This window comes from Taudactylus pleione, unplaced genomic scaffold, assembly GCF_031769625.1.
Source record: "Taudactylus pleione unplaced genomic scaffold, aTauple2 ptg000321l, whole genome shotgun sequence".
Taxonomy (NCBI): Eukaryota; Metazoa; Chordata; class Amphibia; order Anura; family Myobatrachidae; genus Taudactylus; species Taudactylus pleione.
Genome location: NW_028284722.1, coordinates 2,222,395 through 2,234,512, shown reverse-complemented (window position 1 = coordinate 2,234,512; position 12,118 = coordinate 2,222,395).

Below are 12,118 nucleotides of genomic sequence, written 5' to 3'. Positions count from 1 at the left end.
ATAACAGCAGCAGAGTGCAAATTAAAATTAAAAAAAAGAAGAAGATAACCTAAACTGTCCAAAGAACAAAATTAAAGTGGTTTGAAAAAGTTGATCATTATTTTTCATTTTATTTTTTATTAGATATGTACTTAATTAGGTACTGATTTGAATAACTACTATTTAATATAATACTGATTGAATTAGACACTATTATATAGCAAAATATTTGACATTTGAGTGTATAGCAGAGACAGAGTGCTCATTTTAAAAAAAAGAAAATATACCAAGCTGGTCAAATCACAGACATGTAAAGGCTTGAGAAAGATGATTTGTATCTACCATTTTGATTAGGTACTGATTTGATTTGATTAGACACTGTTATATATCAACATGTTTGACATGCAAATGGATAGCCTTTGCCGAGTTCTCATTTTTTAAAAATCAAAAGTATACCAAGCTGGTCAAATGCCACAAATCATATTATTTGAGAAAAACAACTGGCATCTTTCATTATAATTTTTGATTGGGTATTAATTTGATTAGATAGAGATTGGATAAGATACTGTTATATAGAAACATATTTTGAAATGCAGAGGGATAAAAGCTGCAGAGTGCTCATTAAAAAAAGATACACCTAGCTTGCGGACAACCAGAAGTCAAATGGTTTGATAAAACAAAATTGGCACCTCTCAATTTAGTTTTTGATTGAATACTTATTTGATTATATGCTGATATGATTAGAAACTAATATTAAAACAATATATTTCACCTGCAGATACAGTCACCAAAAACAAGCCAACCTTACCCAGAAGTGGAATGGTTTACTTTTTATCAGGTTACATAAAAAAAAACATGACAGAGACATAGAATGGGCAAACTGATTTTTTACAGTAATACATCAACAATAAATAATATATGGTTTGAAACCGTCAATAGGCAAAATTAATTTTTATTAGGATATATAGCAAACCATGTCTGGGAGTTAACAGAAGCATAGAAGGCGCAAACAGCTAATTTTAAATAGATGATACACCAACAAGCTGGCCTTGCAGATTCCCAAAATAAAATGGTTTGAGAAAGACAATTGACATCTTTCATTTTGATTAAACAGCTATCAACATGTATAGTAGTTGTATAACCTAGGTAGACTGCTAATTTTAAAAAGAATGATACCCCAACATGCCTAGAAACAAAATGGTTTGGATTATTTAATTTTGCTTAGGCTATACAGCAAAATGTGTGACATGCAGACAGAGAGATATCAGTGGCAGAGTGCTCATTTTTAAAATAAGATACATCACAAAAGTGGCCACTTATTCTTATGTTGTTTACTTAAAAGGATATACACTGTAAGCACTTCACCGGCAGGGAATGGCTCTTACGTGGCTGAAATTATTGGTTTGTTCGGGTCCCAATGAAAGAAAACATTTTGTTTTTTTGGCATTGCTTATTGGACTGTAGAAAACATAAGGATTTTAACAAGTAATTAATGGACGATAGGCTAACAGTGACACTCTTCCTCAATTTTGACAATATAGGAAGATGAAAATATCAATGTCAAGAGCATCACTTAAGATTAATTAATCCCACTGGAATCCAGCATTAAAGATTTGAATGTACACATAATATTTACTATGTTATAGGTAGTAAGGAATTTTGAGGAAAGTCTTAATGGAGTAAGCCATTCTGCAATGATATTCGAACTTTTGTTCAACAAAATTGACACTAGTATGTTACCTAATGAAATCTGCAATACAGAGAGCAGCTTTCCTTTGAATGACCTGGAATTGTGTGGCACTAATATGCTGACATGGGGGAGATGCATTAAGTCTTGGGAAAGATATAGGGGTCGATCCTATTAGCTGTGATGATCTCGCCGGTGGTAGTCATTATGGCAGTGGCTGCATTTTACAGCAGCCCGGATTCGACAAATGTTGCTTGCAGCACCATAGGGGAGCATGGAAAGTTTGGTGAATTCAGGGTAAAGTCAGACTGCGAAGGGTGTGATGTGCTGGTCTGTTGCTGGAGGTTTAACTCCGTTGCAATGGCACATCGCACCCTTCGCATGGAATAGGATTAACCCCATAAAGTGGAGAGTGATCATTTACCAGCCAATCAGTTTTTAACTGTCCTTTTACAGGTCTTGCATGAAAAATGACCAATTTGTTAGTACAGTACTTTATCTCCCTTCAAGGTTTGATAAATCTCCCATTGGTGAGGAGTGTAATGATGACCCTACAGGTACATCTGCTGCTGAAATCTGTGGGCTTTCAGAAACATGTTGTCTTTTGTTTGACCAACACCACTTATCCATTTATTCATAGTTATTATTATCCTTTATTTATATGGTGCCACAAAGGTTCTGCAGCACCTTACACAAAACATAAATAAGCACACAAGAGAAACAGTTAATAGTAATACAAAACAATGCAGGACAAGGACATGGTTTATAAACATAGCTGCATAACACAAACAGCAGGGCGTCAGCAACCAAGTGTTAGGTGCCAATTGGGCAGTTAGGAGTAAATGATAATATAAGTAGGGGGAGGAGAAGCACATGAGGGATGAGGGCCCTGTTCGTGAGAGCTTACATTCTAAAGGGGAGTGGCAGCAAAACAGGGGTGACACAGATGGGGTAGATAGTAAGGAAGGAGCATGGAGCAATGGGTTAGGATATGTGCTGTGAAATGTGTGTGTTTAAGATGACCTGATGTTATGTCAAAGTTGTCCTTCATTCATCTATCTCTATGACAAAAAATTGATTTTTTTATGTGTTATTTACTTGAGAGATGAACAAAATAATGTTGTAGCACTTTAATTTTTGTGTGTTACATTTTAGTATCTAAATACATCGTGCTAAAAATGCAGCTATTATGGGACTTCCTGCCATCCTAGTACAGTAGTGAACACTTTAGTCCCAGCTGCTGGGTGCTATGCCATGCTCCTGTGAGTGGGTGCATCTCACATGCTAGACCCACCCACAAATGGGTGCAGCCATGCCCAACATGATGTGGTCCCACAGGATGTTGCTGTACCCAGGCCCAGAATTTCTCTTGGCAGCCCTGGAGGTGACAGGCAGAACCAGGAGGGAATTTGGCTTAGTGGTGGGGTAGCTAGGTATTGGAGGGAGGGAGGTGGTTGAGAGTGGAGGAACAGGAAAGGTGGGGAAAAGAAGCAGAGGGTTTGAAAGCAGACATGATGAGAGAAAAAGGGGGAACTGCAAGTGAAGGAGACAAGAGGAGTGGGAAAGGGATGGATAAAGTAGAAGAATATGTGGACACTGAATAAGGGGGGTGTTTGAAGAAAGGATGTCCATGCTGTGGATGAGGTAATAAGCGAGATGAAAATTGGAGTGGTGGCTGTGTTATGTAGGGACAGCGTAGATAAAAGTTGTTATATGTTCAAAAATACAGGTAAAAAATAGTGCTGCTAATGTATGAGCGCAGCTCCAAAAGTGAAATATAAAGAGAGGTATGTGAGTAGTGGGTGAAGGAATTAATTATTAAAAGAATTATTAAAGTGGATAGATGTGATGCAATGGAAAAAGGCAATACAAACCAGATTTTCTGTAGTATGAAGTCAAAAATTACAATGTACAGAGCCAGTCCAGTCAGAAGTGTTTTGAACAACAGCAGCAATCAACAAGAGCAGCAGCAGATAGGGGAGTACTTGCAATGTCCAAGTAGCTAGTGCAGTAAGAAGTTTCCTGGATACAGCAGCACACAGCAGCTGTTGGTAAATTCAGTAATTTACATAAGTATGTTGCTTGATGTTGTTCAGAAATTGTTCTGGTTTTGAGGATGTTTTCCCTCAGTTTTCCTCCAGCTTAACTCTGGCGTAACTCTCTTTTAGTTATTAAATTGTAATGACACTTTTAATTTAACACTTGGAATCTAAAACTAACTATTGCAGCCGATGTCTATTCAGCATAACTAATCACTAATAACTAAAGTTACAAACATGTGTCTGTGTGCTCACTTATTGGGACCCTACCCCCAGTATTCAACACACACTAAATTGGGATGCAATAAATTCTAAGATAAACAATTTGTGAGTAGGGAGTAGACCATCACAGATTCACAATAAATTCCTAACTTCCTTTATAGAAATTGCTCCTAATATAAAAGTAGTGACAATTTACCTAAGATAATTTTTCAAACCTGTGCTTTTGCGGTCAATATAACAGCATCTGATGGGAGCAGTAATGACAATTTACCTCCAAATTCAGAGAGAGAAAGAAGTCAAAAACAGTCTTTGCATGGTGTGCATATGGCTAATATGATCTCCGTCGTAACTCCGTCTTAATTATCAAATTGTAATTACACTTATAATCTAACACTTTGAATCTAAAACGGACTATTGCAGCCTACATCTATGCAGCCTAACTAGTCACTAATAACAGTTCAGTGAATAGTTGGTACAGTGGCAGTTTCTAAGGAATGATTTTGTGTTTAGCCTCCCATTATAGCTGATGAATTGCTATTTTGGAGAAGAAAAATTAAGATAAAATTTGTAGCATGGACACATGAGTCATGGATTACATTAGGGGAGTCGGTTTGCAATTTGAACTTGAATGTAGGTCTATCTCCTTAGAAGGTTGATAAGGAAGGTTTTGGGGCTGAAGATTGCATAAACTACTATATCTATCCCCTCTGCTTTTATCTGATGCCAGACTTCTTGTTTCTATACACATTTTTCTAGTTTTGATGAACCACTTTATTAAACTTGCTGTGAGTGTCGTAACAGGGAGGATGTGCCGAGAATAATAACATCCATACCTCTACTTATTTTGGTATAACAAAGACTGCAGATGCCTTGACAAATATTGCACACTGCCTTTTTTGAAGTCCCCATATATACATAGAAGAATTAAATATGTCCGTATATCTAAAAAAAAAGTTGTATATAGAATCAATCATATATCATATCTGATCAAATACATTAATATTAACAATTAATATATAAAAAAATTTAAGAATGGGAGATAAGAAAACGTAAGCTAAAACTTCAGAAGACTGAAGAAGATATAAAAATTGTATTGGATGAATCAATATTTGAATAGTGACTGATAACACCCATAATATTGGACCATAATATAAAAATTGTGCTCCCATACAGTTGTTAAGAGAATAAAGGATCAAGAGTTATAAAAAAAGGTTTCACAAGATAAAGGAGTTCAAAGAAAGGGTGCATTCTCAAAATATTTGTTAATCCCAAATTTGTGCAGTATGTTCCCTGCTCTCTCGCTCGGTTTTATAAATTCAATTGGTTTAAATGTAAGGTGTTCTGGATTGGAGCGATGTTTTTCAATAGTGGAGTTGCAAATAACGACATACTTGATTCTTTTGAGTTATAATGGTTAAAGAATTTTTTCCTACTAGGATGTAGATACTTGCAAACATTGCAGTTTGCACACTTAAAACACCCTTTACATTTATAAAGATAGTTTACTTCAGAAGGTATGTTTTTTCTAAGAAGACTCAGTGCCAGGATGTCTTTCAGAGTTTTGGTCTTCCTGAAGACAATCTTGGGTCTTTCAGAGACGGGTCCATCAAAAGGACCCTCCAGTGTTTATTGAAGGACCTCTTGATATGGTCTTCCTGGCAGTTGTATGTGAAGATAAAAGGAATTTGTTTATTTTCTCCTCTAGGTGGTTGTTTTTTTAAGAGTTAAGTTATGTCTGTTTCCATTGTCCTCTCCAATGCTTTTTGAACAACAGTATCCAGATACAGCCTTTTCTTAAATTTCTTTGCATATGTAGCCAGAGGTTTATATATGTATATATATATATATATATATATATATATATGAATATATATATATATATATATATATATATACAGTCAGGTCCATAAATATTGGGACAGAATTTTCAGATTTTGGCCTCTATTCACCACCACAATGGTGTTGAAATGAAACAAACAAGATGTGCTTTAACTGCAGACTTTCAGATTTAATTTGAGGGTAATTACATCCAAATCAGGTGAACGGTGAAGGAATTACAACAGTTTCAATATGTGCCTCCCACTTTTTAAGGGGCCAAAAGTAATGGGCCTATCAACTCAAAAGCTATTTCATGGACAGGTGTGGGCTATTCCCTCGTTATTTAATTATCAATTAAGCAGGTAAAACATCTGGAGTTGATTCTAGGTGTGACATTTGCATTTGGAATCAGTTGCCGTCAACTCTCAATATGAGATCCAAAGAGCTGTCACTATCAGTGAAGCAAGCCTTCATTAGGCTGAAAAATCAAAACAAACCCTTCAGAGAGATAGCAAAAACATTAGGTGTGGCCAAATCAACTGTTTGGAACATTCTTAAAAAGAAAGAATGCACCGGAGAGCTCAGCAACACCAAAAGACCCAGAAGACCAAGGAAAACAACTGTGGTGGATGACAAAATAATTATTTCTCTGGTGAAGAAAAACCCCTTCACAACAGTTGGCCAAATCAAGAACACTCTCCAGGAGGTAAGTGTATATGTGTCAAAGTCAACAATCAAGAGAAGACTTCACAAGAGTGAATATAGAGGGTTCACCACAAGATGCAAACCATTGGTGAGCCACAAAAACAGGAAGACCAGATTAGAGTTTGCCAAACAACATCTAAAAAAGCCATTACAGTTCTGGAACAACATCCTATGGACAGATGAGACAAAGATCAACTTGTACCAGAGTGATGGGAAGAGAAGAGAAGGAAAGGAACCAAAATATACCACCTCATCAGTGAAGCATGGTGGTGGTAGTGTCATGGCGTGGGCATGTATCGCTGTCAATGGAACTGGTTCCCTTGTATTTATTGATGATGTGACTGCTGACAAAAGCGGCAGAATGAATTCTGAAGTGTTTCGAGCAATATTATATGCTCATATTCAGTCAAATGCTTCAGAACTCATTGGATGGCGCTTCACAGTGCAGAAGGCCTATGACCCGAAGCATACTGCAAAAGCAACCAAAGGGTTTTTTAAGGCTCAAAAGTGGAATGTTATGCAATGGCCAAGTCAATCCCCTGACCTGAATCCGATTGAGCATGCATTTCACTTGATGAAGACAAAACTGAAGGGAAAATGCCCCAAGAACAAGCAGGAACTGAAGACATTTGCAGTAGAGGCCTGGCAGAGCATCACCAGGGATGAAACCCAGCGTCTGGTGATGTCTATGCGTTCCAGACTTCAGGCTGTAATTGCCTGCAAAGGAATTGCAACAAAGTATTAAAAAGTGAAAGTTAGATTTAAGATTGTTTAGATTGTCCCATTACTTTTGGCCCCTTAAAAAGTGGGAGGCACATATAGAAACAGTTGTAATTCCAACACCGTTCACCTGATTTGGATGTAATTACCCTCAAATTAAATCTGAAAGTCTGCAGGTAAAGCACATCTTGTTTGTTTCATTTCAAAGCCATTGTGGTGGTGTATAGAGGCCAAAATATGAAAATTCTGTCAATGTCCCAATTTTTATGGACCTGACTGTATATATATATATATATATATATATATATACACCATATACAAAGTCTCATATGGTTGAAGATAGTTCTAAATAGTACTGAAACGTTCTATTGAACCTTTGGTCTCTGCTTGATTTATTGAGAGGGGAGTGCTGCACCATCATGCTTCTATATACACCATATATACATCTACAGTATATATATATATATATATATATATATATATATATTCATTCCACTAGATGACTATTAATTGTAACAAATCAAATATATATGTTACTTCACACAAGAGATGTCAGCCAAGGTTTTATGACATATTTAGTGAGATTACTCAATGGTGTTTTTTTAGTAATGGGTTATTGTCTTAATTAAAGGATTATGCGTCTCCTCATCTGATGTGACCTTCACCTGTTTGACAGAACATATGGGGAGGTACAGGATGCAAGAGAACTGAGAGGATTCACATTCAGACAGTATCACTGTCAACCAAAAATAATTAGCTGCTAGCTCTGAACACCTGCTGAAACTAGGGAAGAGATAGAGACAGGTGAGTGTTTTTTATTGTAAAATGATTCATATATTGTTATCGTCTTAAAAATGAGAGTTGAATAAAGAGCAAGAGTGACTGTGACTAACAAGTTGCACATGACAATGGTTGTCTTTCACTGTACAAAGAAGCATTTGGCAGTTTTCATTTGCACTACCAAAGAACTATTTTTCACCAAAGAGATAGGTGAACCAAAAATGTAATTAATATATTATGTAAGTTAAGCTCTTGCCTGGGTCAGTTCATCCACAGAATGATTTTGTTATTCATTTTATACAGAACACATATTAAAAACAAACACAACCACATTGAGCACATAGAACATAAAGCAGGGTCATATACAATGCAATACATCTTACAAAAATAAACTTTTTCCCAGATGGTAATGATCACAGTGTTTTTATTGAATAAAGGATAAACTCTTATTACATTTCTATTGCTCCTATACTTTATGCTACTTTAAATGAAGTTGAAAAATGAGTTATTATTGTCCAACTGCAGTATTGTGTTTGAAAAGTTTCTATTTGGCTGCCTGCTTATATTTATATTACAAAGGAGTGATTAGGTTTTACTGAAAACCGAACACCCATACTTGAGGATTTAAGGTAGAACTGAGTCCAAGCTTGGTTCTTCCTGCCAAGTCGGATTTCACAACAAGGCAAGACAAAATTTTTGCAGAAATCTTGGATCTTGCATGTTTTGGTTTGCATTTGAGTCCCGCCCTGATGATCACAAGCATCTTCACACTCTAGAGTGTATTGAGAGGGTGTTGGCTGTAGTTAATGCTTTAATAGTACACAATAGTCGCCATTAGAGAGAGTTTTAGGTAAATGGAGTGGGTGAGAAGGGTGTAAGTGAAGAATAAGTATGAAATGCTAAAGGCTGAATTGCTGCTGACTCTCATACCGATGCAGAAAGCTTGACAGGAGGCCATCCTGACAGGGGCACATAAGTACACTAACCCTCCCCTCTCCCACCTCTAACCCTAACCCTCCCTTAGGGGTGCTTAACCTTACCCCCTGGGGGGTGCCTAACCCTCCTCTCGGTGGTGCCTAGCCCTAACCTCCCCTTCCTGCACCCTATACCTAACCCTCCCCAGTGGGGTGCCTACACTAACTCCCCTTCCCCTAGCCTAACCCTCCCTGGGGGAGCCTAACCCTAAGCCCCCTGGGGGTGCCAAAACCAAACCCTCCCCCCCATGGCTGCAACCTAAACTGTCCCCGGCTTACCTCATTCAGGATGCCGGGCATCGGAATTTTGGCATGGGGCTTAAGATAGGCTTCAGCATTTTGATGCCTATCTATACTCCTGAGTTGGCCTTCCACTGTCAGGATTCCGACGGCTGGCATTCCGGGTGGAGGTAAATTAACCGCATCCCGTAAGTGACTATAGGCATATTGGTCACCGTGTACAGTATGTGTTTGTTAGATAAAAAAGTGTCCTCATACTCCTAGCCACAAAATGCCAAGTGGTGCAAGATGCCTGGTGCTAGTAAGGGATGCTAAGGCCCATATTTGTGACAGTCTGAATGAGATGCACCCAAAGAAGACATCTATTCCTGTTTTTTCATTTATTGTTCTATTAATTATTATTCAACTTAAATCATATTTCAAGCAAAGATTGTGTGTTCTTCAGAGGAAGCATATATTACTGTACTTATTGGGTGTGGTGTCCCCCATCAGCTACACCTCAAAATAATTAAAGTAAATAAATATTATTTTTCTGGTGTCAAAAAACATTTCAAGTCTTTTATGATTCAATTGACATCATAATTTCAAGAGTGTGTTTTTTGAAGAAGCAGTGTATATTACTGTACTCACTGAAGGCTGTATTCATCATCACTTAATAGCTACAAAAATGGTTTCACCTGCAATTGTAGAAATTAAGTTTTCAGGCCATTCATCAAAATAGTAATGCAGGAGATATCACAGATATCATATATCCTGCTTACTTTTCTCTCCCGGAATGGCTTGCTGTCCCCATACACTAGTATGGGACAGGAATTAATCAAGCTCAGAGAATTCAATATTTGTGAAGCCTGACTGCAGGAACATTTGCCATCTTTAGATGGTAAGTGCTCCCACAACCTGCTCCTTCCCTATGGGAAGGAGTCCTGGGTCATGAAGAGGGACCCTTTTGGATACCTCCACCACTGTCTGTCTCCTTTTACGCTGGGGCTCTTGTGCACTTGCATGACCTGTAGGTCATGCAGGTGCACTAGTTTCACTGCTCTGAAAGGAGCAGTGAATTAACTCGGGGAGACAGCTGATTTTTGGATCAGCTGTTTCTGCACTGGAGCAATGATGAATTGCTCTGGCACCTGCAGTGAGTAGAAATGTTAATTATTGGGGTCTGTTTGGACCACAGAAGTTAACATATTGAATAGAGCCCTTGGTGTGGTCTTCTCCCCATCAGCTGCACTCCAAAATATTTAAAGTGTGAAAAATATTTTCTTTTGGTGTCAAAAGTATTTTAGTAAAACTGCATAGTAAAGCTAACACTGAATAATTTCCCTACTGTATATTCTCTACCCTTCCCTACTGTAAACTCACTTGGTGTGGTGACAGTTATCTTCCACTACAGTAGCTTTAATCCTGTCCTGGTATAAAAATCAATCATGGATCAGTTGTTAGAAGAGCAGAAGCAACCCAGTACTAATGCTGGAAATCATAGTACTTTTTAAACATCTACTTTTAAAGAAGATCAAAGGGTAAGAAGAGGGCACTCCAAATCTAAACATTTGACCATCTTTAAGAAATCATCACCTCTAACCATGAAGGTAAGAGTTATAGCTGATAATATAAAAGTGACAAAATGCCATACACCACAAGCACTGGCAAGGAAAAGCTGAGACCATGGCCTTTCATTGCGAGTTGTGGCCCCACTACTGCACTTTTATGCACTAGAATGCCTACTGTAAAAGCCAGGGCCAAACACATTCAGGAATATTCTGTAACCTTGCATGCACCACTTTCTTTCTCTGTGTTTAGATGTGTTCCCTTTAAACAGGAAAATCAGTTCACAAAAAGTACACAAAGACTGTGTGTTCACAAATCTTACAGACCCTGGGGAGAGTCTAAAGGTGTCCACAAGTGCTATGTGTGAATCAGACATTTCTGATTCTATGAAACTGTAATCATAGAGAAGCCTCCTACAACCATTTATAAACACTCTGGAAAAGTAAGTATGAGTAGTAGTAAAGGTAGTGATGAATATAGTTTAGACATAGAAATTGATGATGCAACTGTGGAATTGCAAGAGGATGAGGGTAATAATTGACTATTTGACACTAATAAGGATGTTGATGATGAATGTATTGGACAAGAAAAATATTATATAACTCAGGAGGTTGAGGATGTTATTTTTGTCTTGCTAGTGATAAGAAGAAGAACATTGTCATGCCTGGGCATAAGACAAAAAATTCCACCTTTTCCATTTGGAATAATTTTTATCCAAATCCTGACAACATTTGTCGAGGAATCATTATGTAATGTGGACAGCATCAGGTAAGTAGTCTAACCCTCCCCTCTCCCCCCTAACCCTCCCTTAGGGGTACCTAACCCTGACCTCCCCTTAGTGCCAAACCATAAACTCCCCCCCTTAGTGCCAAACCATAAACTCCCCCCATTAGTGCCTAAACCTAAACCCCCTCCCCGCACCCTAAACCAAACTCTCCCAGGGGGGTGCCTAACCTTAACCCCCCCCTAGTTTTGCCTAATGCAAACCCCCCTTTCCCTATTCTAACCCTCCCAAGGGGCTGCCTAACTCTAAGTCCTCCGTGGGGTCACTAAAGCTAACCGCCCCTCCCCCACAGCTACATGATAAGACACCCAACGTACCTTCATTCGGTAAGTCAGGTGTTGGGATTTAGTAGTGGGGCTAATGATAGGCATCAGGATTTCGATGCCTATCTTTAGTCCAATTTTGGGATGTGGCAGTCAGGATATCGGTGGGTGGGATAGCCCCACCAGTATCCTAACAACATCCCATTTGTTGAGGCATCTGTACCATTTGTAGTGCCAAAGTAAGTAGAGATAGGAATGTCAACCATCTAGGCACCTCCTCCCTGTTATGTAATTTCAGTAAATGTATTCAAATAATTTATCAAAATCTGAATAATCATGCAAAATAATAATAATCAGTC